At 41.1% G+C, this 16,113-nt stretch overlaps 1 protein-coding gene across 6 annotated transcripts in view; it reads left to right on the forward strand.

The window, feature by feature from the left end:
• Positions 1-16,113, forward strand: part of PRICKLE1 (prickle planar cell polarity protein 1) — a 108,778-nt gene that overhangs the window by 36,298 nt on the left and 56,367 nt on the right. The gene's annotated exons all lie outside the window — the stretch shown is intronic.

Genomic DNA, 16,113 nt, shown 5'->3' on the forward strand with positions numbered 1-16,113 from the left:
GGGAAGATAAACTGGTGGAGAATATCCCCATGCAAGTCCACCCTCTCCCCCTGCCCCCCATTAAATAAACTAATGTTTGCAGGGGATTTCTTCAAACTTGTTGATTTTAACCAAATAATATTGATTCCTCTCTTCATTTTAAAGTTCAGTCATTTGCTTAACAAATTCTGGCTTGGGTGGGCTACCGTGTGCGAGGGGCTAGGGCTTGAAGGAGAAAGGATTGTGTCCCTGATTTCAAGGGCTTACAAAGCAGGTAAACCAAGGCAGTTCTATCAGATACCCAGACGGGCAGCACCTCAGTACATGGGCAGGTGTCAAGAAAGAATCAGAACAGAAATAGCACTGCAGCTAAGACCAGAAGGATGAATAGAAGCTTTCCAAGCTGTAGGCACGGTGGTGAGGGAAGAGGGTGTCAGAGAGGCCCCAAGGCGGGGTAGGTTCAGGGACCTCTCAGGTAATTAGACGTTGCCAGAATGCAAGTTTTAAGGGAAGAGTGTTGGAAGCTCAGGTCAGACTGGTCGGCTAAGGCCGGGTAATGATGCCCTTTATGTCTTGCTAAGAGGAGTTAAGATTTTAATCCTATAGGTGATACTCTTTGAGGCAGCAGTCCAGAGAAAAGATAGATTAGAGGAGGTGAGAGGAGACTGGGGAGAAGAGTGAGCAGTCTCTTGCCAAACCTCGGGAAGAGAGAGCAAGGAGTCTGTGGTGACTTTTAGGTGTCTGGTTTAGACAGCTGTTGGATGAGGCATGTGCACTCTGTGAGAAAGGGACTGTGGGAGGAGAAAGCAGAGGCTGCCTTTGAGTCATGGAGAGTTGATGGTCAGTATGCAGGGGCGGGGATGGAGGGTGAGGGGGTACGCGGTCCCAGAGCGTAAAGGAGATCTGTGGCTTTGAGCCCCAGTAGGCCCTAACCTGGGAGCTCTGAGCGTGGCTCATGGAAGTGCAGCAAGACAGGCTTAACGGCGATGGATATTTTAACCCTGGGCTCTTTGAACTGTTTGTTTTGTATTCACACAAACCCCTTCGGTGTGGATCCGGCTAGAGCTTGTGGGGCATGTACTCTTGCCCCCCCCAAAGTTCAGCAGTGCACTTGGTGCCGCCCCGCGTGCCTGGGAACACCCAGAAATCAGGGCCGCTGGCAGGGGCCCAAGCCATTCATTTATGGTGCTCCTCGGATTTCTAACCTAGCTTCCTATGGGGCGAGGCGGCCCTTGTCTCTCCCTTCTTCTCATACCAAATCACAGAACCTCTGAGATGCAGCTTTGCAGCCTTATCATTAGTTTAAACTGGAGATGGAGTTGGGACAGGACAGCACATTCTGCCTGAAATAACGACCTTCGTCTTCCTCGCCTCCTCTGCAAATACCGGCCTTTAGGGCCCAGCTCAGATCCCACCCCCTCCCTCTTTGACCACTGGCCTGAAATTGGGCATGCCCTGGCTCCTTGGAACTCAGTATTTGGCACCCCTTATTTGCCACTTAGCTTACGCTGCTTTATGCACTAGGTTATTCTGGTGAGCGTGGATACCTTATACTTTTTCTGGATTGAACTCTCCTCATGGAATTAGCCTGTATTATCCTCTTTGGGTCCCCTTCTCTGTCTTTTATTGAATAGTTATGCTTAGGAAGAACATAATAAATATTTTTGTGTGAAGATATTAGGGGATCTTTTTTTTTTAAAGATTTTATTTATTTTTATTTATTTGACAGAGAGAGGCACAGCGAAGAGAGGGAACACAAGCAGCGGGACTGGGAGAGGGAGAAGCAGGCCCCCAGCCAAGCAGGGAGCCTGAGGTGGGGGCTCGATCCCAGGACCCTGAGATGATGACCTGAGCCGAAGGCAGACGCCTAACGACTGAGCCACCCAGGCGCCCCGATATTAGGGGATCTTAAAGATATAGGATGCATTTTTTCCTACGACACAGACCATGAGTGTTTAACATTGATTTTCCTCTCTTACAAATTAAAATGTTCAGTTCTAAACATAGCTGTCTTTATTAGAGACATAGTATTATTAATCCGAGAACCTTGGAAGTAGGTTTATCCAGTGTCCAGCTTTTCATCTGAATTGGCCTAATAATAATAGCTGATGTTACTTGAGCATCACGTATGTTAGCCCATCCAGTCTTTAAAAATAACATCATGAATTGGGTGCATTATTTTCTCCATTTTACAGATGGGGAATATGAGCCTTAAAGAAGGTAAGGAACCTGCCCGGAGACACACAGCTGTGAAGGGGCAGAGCTGGAACATGTGTCCAGCTGGGGTCAGCTCCAACATCAAAGCCTGGGGTTCTATCCACTGCAATATGCTCAGGCTCTTGTGCATCCATTGCATTACATAATCTGCCCAAGGACCTCCTGGAAATCTGTTGCTAGCCTTATTTACAGATGATTAAATCTATCTGGTGCCCAAGCCTTTGCTTTGTCAACTGTATACCACTTCCTCTTATTAGCACTTGCTGGGAAGATGCCTCGGGTGCGGGTTTGAGGTAGCTCATCTCTAAGAACCTTCCCATTCTAAGATTCTGTGTAATAAAAGCTAGATATGGGGCGCCTGGGTGGCTCAGTCGTTAAGCGTCTGCCTTCGGCTCAGGTCATGATCCCAGGGTCCTGGGATCGAGTCACACATCGGGCTCCCTGCTCAGCGGGGAGCCTGCTTCTCCCTCTCCCACTCCTCCTGCTTGTGTTCCCTCTCTCGCTGTGTCTCTCTCTTTCAAATAAATAAATAAAATCTAAAAAATAATAATAATAATAAAAGCTAGATATATCCAGGAAATACCATGACAAAGAATGAAATTATTCCACTTACAGAAAGTAACCTGCTCTAGATTGCTTTTATTAGTGAGAATGCATGAATACTTGGAACCTGCAGCTAATTATAAGGAACGAAAACAAAAATGTCGGTTTTATTTTGTCACACTATTAACAAGTAATCGAAATGGCTCATTTGAATTTCTTTCTTTTCCCTTCTTGCGAAAGAGTTGAAATGCAATGAAAGTGTAGGGCCCGAAGACAGACAACAACCAACCAAAGAAATAGAGTTCTTGGAAAATTCACAAAATGACATAATTTAGCCAGTAAATTTAAGAGTTTTATTGCCTTGCTAGAAAACTCGATGCTCACTGAAGTTGGCTTCAGAAATTCTTGAGTACTAAGTGGACGATTCACTACTTTGAAGGGCCCCAAGTGAAGAAGAATATGTAGTTCTTCCATTAATTTTTGCCTCAGATATTCCCGAAAGCTGGATAGTACAGAGTCCACAGTAAGTCAGGTGAAAAATTCCTTCCATGGCATGAATCTGTTTTTATTTAACTTGTGTTAATGTCCACTACTCCCATTTTGTCTCTATGTAACATAGTTTTGTCTGTGATTGATTACCAGTACATTTCAAATTTATGTATACTGTGATTTAATTAACCTTACCCTTAAGCAATGTATTTTGAGACATATTAATGAGGTGGGAGTCTTTTCAGAGTTTTCATAATTTATACATCCTTCTTTTTTTGTTTTGGCTTGGCATCAAACTTTGAAATTCTGCACGGCAAAAGGCTGAGTTCTGAGCCTACAGGACTGCAAGGAAGATCTCCCATATATTTTCAGGCCCGTTTGCTCATTAATGTTTAGAAAAGATTACTTTCTTAAACCTGAATTCTTCTTTTCTCTACTGCTGATTAAGAATGTACTTGAAAAATATTTTTTGGCTGTAGAAATTTTTTACTGAGTCGTTCAAATTAGTTTCGTGACAGTCCTTTAAAAAATATTTTAATATGTTGAATTTTAATGTTTTCCAAGAACAATTTAGTATATGTGACTTTGGGAGATTATGTATTTCTCCAGCCTTCTGCTCAGTGCGTACTTGCTATGAGAAACTGCAGAATGAATCCTGGCTTTATGCTTTTGGGTCTCTGTGTCATTCATCCAGTGACACTCAGCGAATATCTTTAAAGCCTCCTAATTGTGCTAGTTGCTGTCAGAATTCAGTGTGGTCGCCCTAGGAATTTATACCTATTTCTCCTCCAAAGCAAGACACAGGAAAAACAGCTCATCTTCATCTATTATAATGGGAAGTCAGAGATAATGACTAAAAATTTTAAATTATTTAGACATATGGAGGTAAGTATCAGAAGGAATATCTACAAAGGTTAAAAGTGGTTGACTCCAGGGGCACCTGGGTGGCTCAGTGGGTTAAGCTTCTGCCTTTAGCTCAGGTCATGATCTTAGGGTCGAATTGAGCCCCATGTCAGGCTCCCTGCTCAGCGGGGAACCTGCTTCTCCCCCCGCACCATGCTCTCTCTCTCTCTCACACTCTCTCTCTCTCAAATAGATAAATAAAATATTTAAAAGAAAAAGTGGTTGACTCTGGTGACCAAACCACTACTGTTTCTGTTTTAAGGCTTTTAGCACTGTTTTATTCTTAAAAACAATTGCATATATATTACTTTTTTAAAAATAAAAAAAAATGTTAACACATAACTAATTTTACCAGATGGTTAGCATTGTTCTTAGAGTTCTGGGTAGAGAATGAATCCCATCCTTATCCTGATGCAATCTCCTGTCCAGCAGAGGGCCTGTACCATCTTACTTGGAGAGTAGAGTAACTCCATCTTTACCTGGAGTTAGGCCCATGAACGTAACACTGGTGGACAAGAATGGGGAGATTTTGCCTCACTGGATTCACAGCCCAAATAATGAACGTTGCAGAAGGATTGTAGTTGGTAGACTACAAATACTACATAAAAAATAACTTGAAAATAGAAAAGATATTGAGGAATAGGATATTGACACAATACCAAAAAATTACATCTACTAACCATCAGTAAAGGAAAAAAAAAAACCTTATAATGGAGAAATCTGGTGCTCACCAGTTTAACCAAGTGATTTCTCCTAAATTCAGTAGTAATGGGACAGTCTGATATGTTCTTTGGTGTGAAACAATATGAAGTGTACAACATCACCAATGAAATCTTTTTTCCAAGAATGTTTAACCTAATGCAATCAACAGGAAATAGAAGGGCTTGCAGAATATAACAGACAATATAAGGAAACAACCAAATCTAGAACATGGGCCCTTCTACAAGACAACCATTCTGACTTCAAAAAGTCATTGTCATTTGAAAAAACAAAAACAAAAATGGGGACACTATTCTAGACTGAAAAGACTGAAGAGACCTTATGACCAACTGGAATATACAGCCTTCAGTGGATTCGGGCTAGGAGGGGGGAAAAGCTGCTATTGAACCGTTTTTGAAACAAATGGAAAATTTTGAACAGAGGCTTGGAAAACCCTAGTTTTGTAAGCTTACTTGCTTTGACAGTGTAGACAAATAAAAGCAAGGGCCGCAAGAGCCATATCTTGTGAAATCTAGCATAACTAGTTCCTTTCTGGAACTTTCCTCACACTCTGCCCGTGGAAAGACAGGAGCATAGCTTCCAGAGCTGCCACCTACTAGGTTGCTGATGTCTCCTGAACACACCATCTTCCTCTCAGCACTTCATTTTCTTGGTAATGTAAACTAACTACACTAACCTCATGAGGACGTGTTCAGCTGAGTTGTGGTACGACCAGATGGGAACATGCTGTATGGACGTGAAGCTTCAAGCCTGTTTCTCTTACTGGCTCCAGACTCCCCACACCCTATGACTGGAGCAGGACATGGATTCTCTGTTACTGGCTAGTACTGTTGTAAACATCTTCAACATGGACATGGCCACTGCTCTCCCTTCAGAGAAAGGTCAACCTGATGTGGGAAGTGTGCACAGATCATCCCTTGTCACCTGACTGCTGATACACAGCCACTGTGGCTGATGACAGGAGTTTGACCAGCCTTTGTGGCTGTTGCTGGGACCACTGTCTCTTCTCCCCAATGAGGAAAATGGTTCTTGCTCTGCCTCAGCCAGTTCTACTCTCAGTAAGAAAAGAGAGGAGTTGGCACAATTCTTGTATAGGCAACGACCAAACTAGGTAATTAAAGACAAAAACAATCCTCTTTTTGACCTGAATAAGTAAAAAATTTCCTCTGTACAATGTAAATTATACATTTAGTTCCCAACTTCTACTTTGTTCTGGGTTGTCCAGACCTTACTTCACCAACTCCATGACTTAGTTATCTTCTAGAAGAGTGCATCTTATGTTGTTGACTATATCTGGATGTTAATATATATCTTGAAATTATACTTCAGTGTCTTTGAATTATTATTTTTTACTTATTTTATAAGTTTGTACCTCTTCATCCTCTTCACCTATTTTCCCCATCCTCCCACCCCCTCCCCTTTGGGGACCACCAGCTTGTTCTCTATATTTATGAGTCTGTTCCTGTTTTGTTTGGTTTTATTTTGGATTCCACATATAAGTGAAATCATATGGTATTTGTCTTTCTTTGTCTGACTTATTTTACATAGCATCTACCCTCTAAGTCCATCCATGTTGTCATAAGTGGCAATATTTCATTCCTTTTTATGGCTGAGTAGTATTCTGTTGTATATGTATACCACATCGTCTTTATCCATTCATCTATTGATGGACACTTGGGCTGCTTCCATATCTTGACTATTGTAAATAATGCTGCAATAAACATAAGGTGCATATGTTTTCAAATTAGTGTTTTCATTTTCTTTGGGTAAATACTCAGGAGTGGAATTACTGGATCAAATGGTATTTTCACTTTTAATTTTTTGAAGAACTTTCATGCTGTTTTCCATAGTGGTTTCATCAATTTATACAGGGTTTCCTTTTCTCCATATCTTTGCTAATACTTGTTATTTCTTGTCTTTTTGATTCTAGCCATTCTGACAGGTGTAGGGTGATATCTCATTTTGGTTTTGCATTTCTCTGATGATTAGTGGTGTTGAACACCCTTTTCATGTGTCTGTTGGTCATCTGTATCTCTTCTTTGGAAAAAGGTCTATTCAGGTCCTCTGCCCATTTTAATATCAGATTATTTGGGTTTTTTGGTGCTTAGTTGTAGGAGTTCTTTATATATTTTGGATGTTAACCCATTATTAGATATATCATTTGCAAATATCTTCTCCCATTCAGTGGGTCGCTTTTTCATTTTGTTGGTTTCCTTTGCCTGAGGAGACATATCCAGAAAAATGTTGCTAAGGTATATGTCCAAGAGATCACCACCTACATTTTCTTTTAGGAGTCTTATGGTTTCAGGTCTTACATTTAGGTTTTTAATCCATTTTGAGTTTATTTTTGTGTATGGTGTAAGAAAGTGGTCCAGTTTCTTTAAAAAATTTTTTTCTTTTTAGATTTTGTTTATTTATTTGAGAGAGAGAGAGACAGAGATAGTGAGAGAGAGCACAAGTAGGGAGGAGAGGGAGAAGCAGGCTCCCCACAGAGCAAGGAGCCCAATGCGGGGCTCGATCCCAGGACCCCGGGATCATAACCTGAGCCGAAGGCAGACGCTTAACCGACTGAGCCACCCAGGTGCCCAAAAGTGGTCCAGTTTCATTCATTTGCATCTAGCTGTCCAGTCTTCCCACCACCATTTATTGAAGAGACTGTCTTTTCTCCTGTAGTATATTCTTGCCTCCTTCGTCATAGATTAACTGACCATATGAGTATGGGTTTGTTTCTGGGCTCTCTGTCCTGTTCCATTGACTTATGTGTCTGTTTCTGTGCCAGTACTATACTGTTTTGATTACTGTAGCTTTGTCATATATCTGAAAATCTGGGATTGTGATACCTCCAGCTTTGTTCTTTCTCAAGATTGCTTTGGCTGTTGTGGTTCCCTACAAATTTTAGGATTACTCCTTCTAGTTCTGTGAAAAATACCATTGGTATTTTGATAAGGATTACATTGAATCTGTAGATTGCTTGGGATGTTTTGACAGTATTAATTCTTCCAGTCCCTGAGCATGGAATATCTTTCCATTTGTTTGTTCTTATCAATTTGGATGGCTTTTATTTCTTTCTCTTGTCTGATTGCTGTGGATAGGACTTCCAAAACTGTGTTGAATAAAAGTGATGAGAGTGGACATCCTTTTCTTGTTCCAGATTTTAGAGTAAAAGCTTTTTAATTTTAAAAATTTTTTTTCTTCATGAATATTGTGTACTTGTCATATATGGCCTTTATTACGTTGATATGTTCCATTTACACTCACTTTGAATCATTTTATCTCTGAATGGGGGCTATAGAACAATTCTAGGTGAGCAGATAATATACTTGTTTTTAAAAGCCAAATCCCCAAATACCTCTTTCATTTCTTAAATAGATACTTTGTATGTCTTAAGGGAAGATTTCTAAATACAAACACAAAGTAAAGGGTCTTAAAGGGGCATGATAGGGATGAAGGAAAATATTTCATGGCCACTGAGCTATGATAAATCCCTTTCAGATCTAATAAAAATAATTAACGTTCACTTAAAGCTTACTGCTAAGTACTTGCTTATTGTTGTATCATAAGGTCAGTATTGCATTTAGTGCTCCCAGCAACCTTAGTCTCATTCCCATTTTATAGATGAAGAAACCGAGTCTTAAAGAAATAGCTAATTGTCCTCAGGCCCACATGACGAGGTGGCCGAGTGGAGAATTAGTACGCAGGCAGCAACTCCAGACTCAAGTTCTCAGCCATCAGCCTGCCATCTTTCTGTCAGAGCTGTTTACTCTCCTCCTGGGGGGGAAGAATGCTGTCCTTGAGTTACCCTCCCAAAGTGAAGTGGGAGTGTGAGGAATCTTAGCACGAACTTGTACTGGTTTAGGTTATGTAGCAAAAATAAAAGTACTGATTTAACTCTCAAAACATTTCCATCTTATAATTTGTCCAACAAGATCTTAAACAAAACCAGGGAGGTTCGTAATGTACACACAGTATAATCCTGATGAACTTGACTAGGTGGAATGATTTTATGTTGTATTAATCGTAGTTGACTTTCTCCACACATCAGCTAGAATGGCAACTGGAAGAGATATCAAATATTCTTCTCTAGGACATTGGATTGTAATTAAAGAGCTCTGTTCCACTGCTTCTTTAACTTTCTCTGAAGTCCAAAATCAAAACCAGAACTCTAGCATACTTGACATTTCTTTCAGTCTTGTGCATTAATAAAACTCTTTTTCTTGCTGCTTTGTAAGGAATACATTTTAGAAAGACACAAAGGGCTCTTATTTCCTTAAAAACTGAATGCATAAACATGTGACTTTTAAATACAAAAATGACTGACCTTTTAAACTTAACTAGAAAGTTCTTAATAACTGATTACAAATAGTGATTGCTGAAATTTCTGGAAAAATGGAAATTGCTGATAGAAAGCTATGGTAAGAATTTACAGAGGTGCCTGCTCATACCACAACAACTGTCAGCTGTCCCATAAAAAAGGTTGCTCACTATTTTCAGAGTAGGATGGAAGGTCCCAGTAACATAAAGACACACTCAAAACTTCTGATTATATTGTTTTCTAAGTGTTTTAATCATTTTCTAATTTTAAGATAAAGCTTGGCTATTCAGTTGTTTGTAATCATGGAAGATTATTTAGCGGGTCCCTTCAGTTATCAAATATACATTATATATTTTTTCTTGACTATTTCTTAGATTATTTTAAGTATATATACTGTATATAATTTACAATTCATTTTAAAGCCATTAAAAAGGATGAATTCCCATGTGTTTTTCTTGAAGTTGACATAATATAGCTACCAGTATCTTACTTTTAAGAAATTGAAGGCATTAAATGTCTAGGTTAAAGACCTAATGTCTTTTAAGAAGAAAAAGAAAGTGTATTTATATGTAACACTGAAGCAATTTGTACCAAATGTCCTGTACTGTAGACAGAAAACTGACTCCTCATGCATCCCTGCGTTCTGCAGTCCATGATGAGAGATGTGAAGAAGAAGAAGATACAGTGCTCTCTCCTAAGGAGTTTAAAACCTAATTGGGAAGACAAAAAATCGCATACATTAATCTGTTAAACTATTAGGACACTGAAACTTGCAGTATTAACTGTAGTACTGAGCTGGAACCTTAATACTCCCATACTTCAAGTGTGGTCCTCAAACCGGGAGCAGTCCTGCTTGGAGTTTATTAGGACTATAGAATCTCAGACCCCACCCTTGATCTACTGTATTGGAATCAGCATTTTAGCAAGATCCCCAGGTAAATACTATGCATATTAAAGTTTGAGAAACACTGAGCTAGAATAATGCAAGCAGAGTGTTTTAGCCCCATAGCACTGTCCAATAGAACTTTCTGCAGTGATGGAAATAGCCTTTTTTTTTTTTTTTTTTTTGCTATCCAATGTGATAGCCACTAGCTTATGTGGCTTTTGAGCAGTTGAAATGTAGGTAGTGCAGCTGAGGCACTGAATTTCAAATTCTAAATCTGAATTTAAGTAGCCACCTGGGGCTAGTGGCTACCATTTTGGGCAGTGCAGGAGGAGGACATTGGATTAAGAATCAAAATAATACCGTTTCAACACACACTATCCACTATATGGACCACCTTTTCATCTGTAGATGATTATGTGGATTAGGTGATCTCACAGTTTTTATTTTAGTATAACTGTCACAAGACTGTCTCTGTGGAAAGAACATTTCTTTGAACAACCAAGTCTTGACATGCCATTTTTAGACTACATTCTGGGCAGAGTCATCAAGGCAGGAAGGAATGAAGGATGGATTTACTAATTAGTGGCTCCACAAAGGAGGAGAGCATGGTTTGATAATCAGCACATAAGAAATATTCAGAAAATGTCTTGTCCCCTGTTGTATCCCTAAGGCCTAGATCACTGTCTGGTACATGGTAAACACTCACTGAATACTTGTTGCGTGAATGAATATGACGGCTAAATGAATACTCAAAGAACCAAACAGAGTTGTTACTCAAGTCCATTAGACTTGGTCTGTATTACTGGGTTTTCGTTTTATTCTGTTTTGTTTTTTGTTCCTTGGTAAATTTGTTCAAGAATAGTCTCACCTCAGGCCCCAGCTAGAGCAAAATTGAGATAATTCAGTAGGCATATTTGTGTTGAGTGAGGTGTCTTATTACTTTAACAGCATCCTAAATAAGATCTTTATGTTGAGATTTTGTAAATATAAGGACTAAAAAGAGGGGTGCCTGGCTGGCTCAGTCAATGGAGCATGTAAGTCTTGATCTTGGGGTTGTGAGTTTGAGCTCCGCAGTGGGTGTAGAGATTACTTTAAAATAAAACCTTAAAAAAAAAAGAAAAGAAAGGACTGAGAAGAAGCAAAACAACTCTATAAGTGGATACATATCATTTTACCAGTTGATTTAATCATATGTATACTTAGCAGTACCCCCATCCCCATTAAAAAATGGATTACATTGTCCATGATTTGGGCATGAAACTTCATGAGTCTTCCTGGCAGACAGAGCAAGAGACTTGCACAGGTGTGTACCACATAAGGAAGAGGTTTGAGAGATGAGAAGACAGTGATGGGCTCAGGGGCTGTTGAGGCAACCTGCACGTCAGATGGCCCATGGGAGCTGGTGGCACCTCAGCCGGGTGCACAGAGTTCAGGAACTCGGGAGCGGGGGCCTTCTGCATGTATGTTCAGGGATTCAGGAGAGAGCATTCACCTGTGAGAACTAAGCAAGGTAGCAGGGCCCAAAGAACTCCCAGTGCCAAGGACTGGGGCAGGGAAGGACGCAGATCCTGGAGCTCTTGCTTAGTTCCTGGGCACCAGAGCCTGAGCTTGGGAGGATGGTTGACGTCCAGCCTCACTAAGGACATTGCTGGATGTAGAATCAATCTGGGGCAAATACAGTCACTGGTCGGGAGGAGACATTAGCCACAGGGATCTCAGGCTGGGAAAGGCCAAGAAAAGTTCCCAGAGCTGATGTGGTTTTGTAGCGGCTAGAGGCATTGTTGACACTGGCCCTCTTGTGGTGTCCTTCCTTAACATTCTGTCCTCAGTTTCCTGGATTGATTTCTTTCTTTAGCAACTTCATTTCTGGAAATAGACCAGAGTGTACTTAGATCCCCTTAGTTCCAGTTTTAGGTCTTTCTGCTCATGGTACAGCTACTAATGCTGAGTGTTCATCTTTCAGATCTCCTTATCTTTTGACCTCTGTGCGATTGGGCTTTCATGATATAGTTCAGTGGAAGAGGCTTCTGTCTAGACCAGAGAACCAAGAGATTTCTTTTTAATCGGGTGCTGCTCTTCCCGCACTGTGTTCAGCGTGTAGGTAAGTTAGGATGCAGGCGTGCTAACCTGTGCCCGCTGCCTCTGCGCTCCCGAGTAGCTGATGGGCTCGCGGGGGGAAGGGGGCCGTGTCTGTTCGGGTGTTCCCGCAGCTAGCACAGTATGGCGCACCTCGAGCAGCCAGGGAGCATGCACCTGCATTTCCACATCCTCAGCTGCCTGCCTCCAGGGAGGAGGAGGAGGAGTTTCACTCCAACTGCTGGCTTGCCCAGACAGTTTTTCCAAAGGCCATAGCATTGAGGATCTTTCTGGCCACCCTTCTGCCATGTTGGCTAACACTGGTCTTACTTGGACCGTCATGTCGATCCACTCTGCTTTGCCTCTGATCCATAGTGGGTCCCTTGCGGTTGAAAATCCAAGTCAAAATGGCTTCTCTGAGAAATAATTTGTTGGTTCATTCAACTGAAAAGTTTAGAAGTAAAGCTTGCTTCTGGCGTGTTTGAATCCATGTGCTCAGTGACTCCTGAAGATGCCATCTCTTCATCTCTAGGCACATTTTCCTCCTGTACTGGATTCATTCTCAGACGGCATTGTCCAGCATGGAGGCAGGTGTGCGTACCAGCAGCTGTAACTTTATATCTCTCTCAGTAGTCCAGGAAAGTCCCAGATCGAGCTCATATGCCATCAGTCATACCATCTCTGAACCAGTTACTGGCCGAGGGGGTGGAATGTTCCAGGTGCCTCACTTTGAAGGGTCATCTGCTCTGTTCTAAAGCCAACAGTGGGGTTTGCCCCACTAAACCCACCACAGAGTGAGAGTGGGGAAGGCGCATGTTCCCAAAGAAAATTGTTTTCACTAGGAAAAAGGAAAATGGATGTCAGGAAGACAAAAACCATAGATCTCTACTACAGTTTGCTACACACATTTCTTTGTCCTTCCTCTGTGGTTTAGACGTGAGTGAATTTGGTCTTTAATGTCCCAGAAGGTAGTTTATCCTTCTGGGAATATAAATCTCAGTTTCTTTGTTTTTTTCCAGTATCCTCTTTCAAAAAACTGCTCCTTTCCCCCACAGCTCTGGGTGCAGCAGACCACGGGGTGTAAGACTAGGAGGGAGAGCCAGTCCAACAAAGAGGGTAAGAACTCTATCGTCAGCAGCTCCCAGCCCTGCCCTTTATAAGTCATGTCACCCCAGACAAGTTACTAACCTCTCAGGCACTTAATAATAGTTACCTCAAAGGGCTGCTTTAAGGAGTTAATCCATTATTATGTCTAAAGCTTTTAGCCTATGTCTGGCTTATCAAAAATGCTTACTACATTTTATCTGTTGCTACTGTCGTTAATAATCGTAATAAAAGCCTCAGCTAGCACATGGTTGCTGGCACCCCACAGGCTGAAATGGCTCCAGCATTCTTCCCTTACCGTACCAGCCAACACTGGGCTTGTTGAACTCACCTGAGCCCCCATCTGCCCTGGGTCAGCACATGCACCTCTGTGGGAAGGCATTTCTTCCCACTGGCTACCTCTCATCCATCAGATCTCCTCAGTGGGGTTGTCCTTTGGCGATGGAGAGGACTTTCCCAACCACCCCTCATCCCCTGCCAAGTTCTGAACTATTGTTTTCTTTTTCTTTTTTAAGATTTTATTTGGCAGAGAGAGAGAGAGAGAGAATGAGCAGGGGGGAGGGGCAGAGGGAGAGGGAGAAGCAGACTCCCTGCTGAGCAGGGAGCCCAACTCAGGGCTCCATCCCAGGACCCTGGGATCATGACCTGAGTCGAAGGCAGACGCTTACTGGACTGAGCCACCCAGCCGCCCCCGACCTATTATTTTCTTTCATAGCTCCCTCTTCTTTTCATTTGCTGTCCTTACCACCATCTATCATTATTTTTGTATTTTTGTGTACTTCTACTGGCTCAAAGCCCCACTTTATGCAATAAGTAGGAGCTAAGTAAATATTTCTGAATAAAATAAGTTAATGTCAAATGATTTTTAATTCAGGGTCCCGGGAACTCCAGTGAGGATACAGTAAGGAACTCCCGAATAGCGACAGTGCACAGCTAGGGATGGGGGAATATTGAGACAGAAGTTTGAAGGAAGGTGGGCTAGTTTTTCTTAAGAGCCTTTTGTGTGTGTGTGTTGGAGGAGGAGGGAACGACATGATGAAGAAGTTCAGTAGGATAAGATCTCTGCATTGTCAGGCAGATGCCAGGCACGCAACATCTACTTCAGCTTAGTCTCACATTTTCCAAGTGGATTTTGTCTGTATTTAGCATCTTTGCCAATTTTATGTATTTTCTCTCTTTTTTTGGTACAATTTGAGAATATAAGGAGGTGTAGGTCATGTTTCCTATTTATTATACAATTCCCCAAGTACTTTGAATAGAAACTTTATAAATAATGGCTATTTATAATTGTTGTCTAGACTTCACAAATGGTTATTTAACAGGCAATGAAATAATTTACTCACAGTTCTTATACTATAATTACACACACCACATTTAAGGGGCAAATGTTAGGGCTTGTGCTGAAAATATAAGTCTTGTTCATAGTGGTGAATGATTCTCTATGGACAATGAAATTTGTATTCACTACTATGAGATACAGAACAAATTCACTTTTCAGGGATCACATTCTTAGAGTGGAATGTCTATAAAGTCATAAACTTAATCGATCAATCTAATCAATGCCGATGGAAGGATATTAACAGAGTCATTTATGAACTTCAAAATAATACAGGTTTATCATCAAACATGTAGAAAATACAGGAAAGAAAAAAGAAGAGAACAACCATAATCCTGCTTCCCAGAATAACACTGTAAACATTTTGGTGTATACCCTTTTATGCTTTTTTTCTCCTACTCATGAATTTTTCAGGCATACAATTCAAATCATACTGTACATATGTCATATAATGTTTTTTAAATTTTAATATATTATTAATGATTTTCTAGCTCTAATCATTGTCTGTAGCTGCACTGTTCAGTACTACAACCACGAGAAACACGGGCTGTTGAGCACTAGGATGGCGGCTAGGTAGATTAAGATGTGCTATGAGTATACAACCATACCAGATTCCAAAGGCACAGAAAGGAGAATATCTCATTATTAATTTTTATGTTGATTACATGTTGCAATATTGGGTTAAGTAAAATATATTAATAAGTTAACTTCATTTGTTTCTTTTTACTTTTTTTAAGGTGCCTACTGGAAAATTTAAAGTTACAAATATTCACATTCTCTTTCTGTTACACAGCACTGGTTCTATGGCATCATTTTATAGCTTCATAATTTTATATTACATGAATATAATTATTTAACCAATTCTTAGTCAGTTCATTACGTTGAATCTTCAGGTTACTTCTTATTTTTCAGTACTAAAATTACTTTCTGAGCACCCTATACACAAAATCCTCTTGTATATCTCTGATTGTTACCTTAGGATTTACTGCTAGAGGTAGAATCGCTGGGAGAGTGGAAATTTTTAAACGAGAGATGATGTTACAAATAAATGAAGAAATAAGAAGTAAAAGGGGTGCCTGGGTGGCTCAATCAGTTAAGCGTCTGCCTTTGGCTCAGTTCATGATCTCCAGGTCCTGGGATCGAGCCCTGCGTGGGGCTCCCTGTTCAGTGGGGAGCCTGCTTCTCCCCACTGAACTGTAAACAAGTGGATTTTGTCCCCCGTCCCCCTCCCCCTGCTCCTGTGATGTGTGCTCACTCTCTTTCTCTCTCAAATAAATAAATAAAATCTTTTAGCTTTTTTTTAAGATTTTATTTATTTGACAGAGAGAGACACAGTGAGAGAGGGAACACAAGCGGGGGGAGTGGGAGAGGGAAAAGCAGGCTCTCCGCAGAGCAGGGAGCCCGATGCGGGGCTTGATCCCAGGATCCTGGGATCATGACCTGAGCCGAAGGCAGACGCTTAAAGACTGAGCCACCCAGGCGCCCCAAATAAATAAAATCTTGAAAGAAAGAAAGAAAGAAAGAAAGGAAGGAAGGAAGGAAGGAAGG

Source organism: Phoca vitulina, unplaced genomic scaffold (assembly GCF_004348235.1).
Source record: "Phoca vitulina isolate PV1807 unplaced genomic scaffold, GSC_HSeal_1.0 scaffold23, whole genome shotgun sequence".
NCBI classification, from domain to species: Eukaryota; Metazoa; Chordata; class Mammalia; order Carnivora; family Phocidae; genus Phoca; species Phoca vitulina.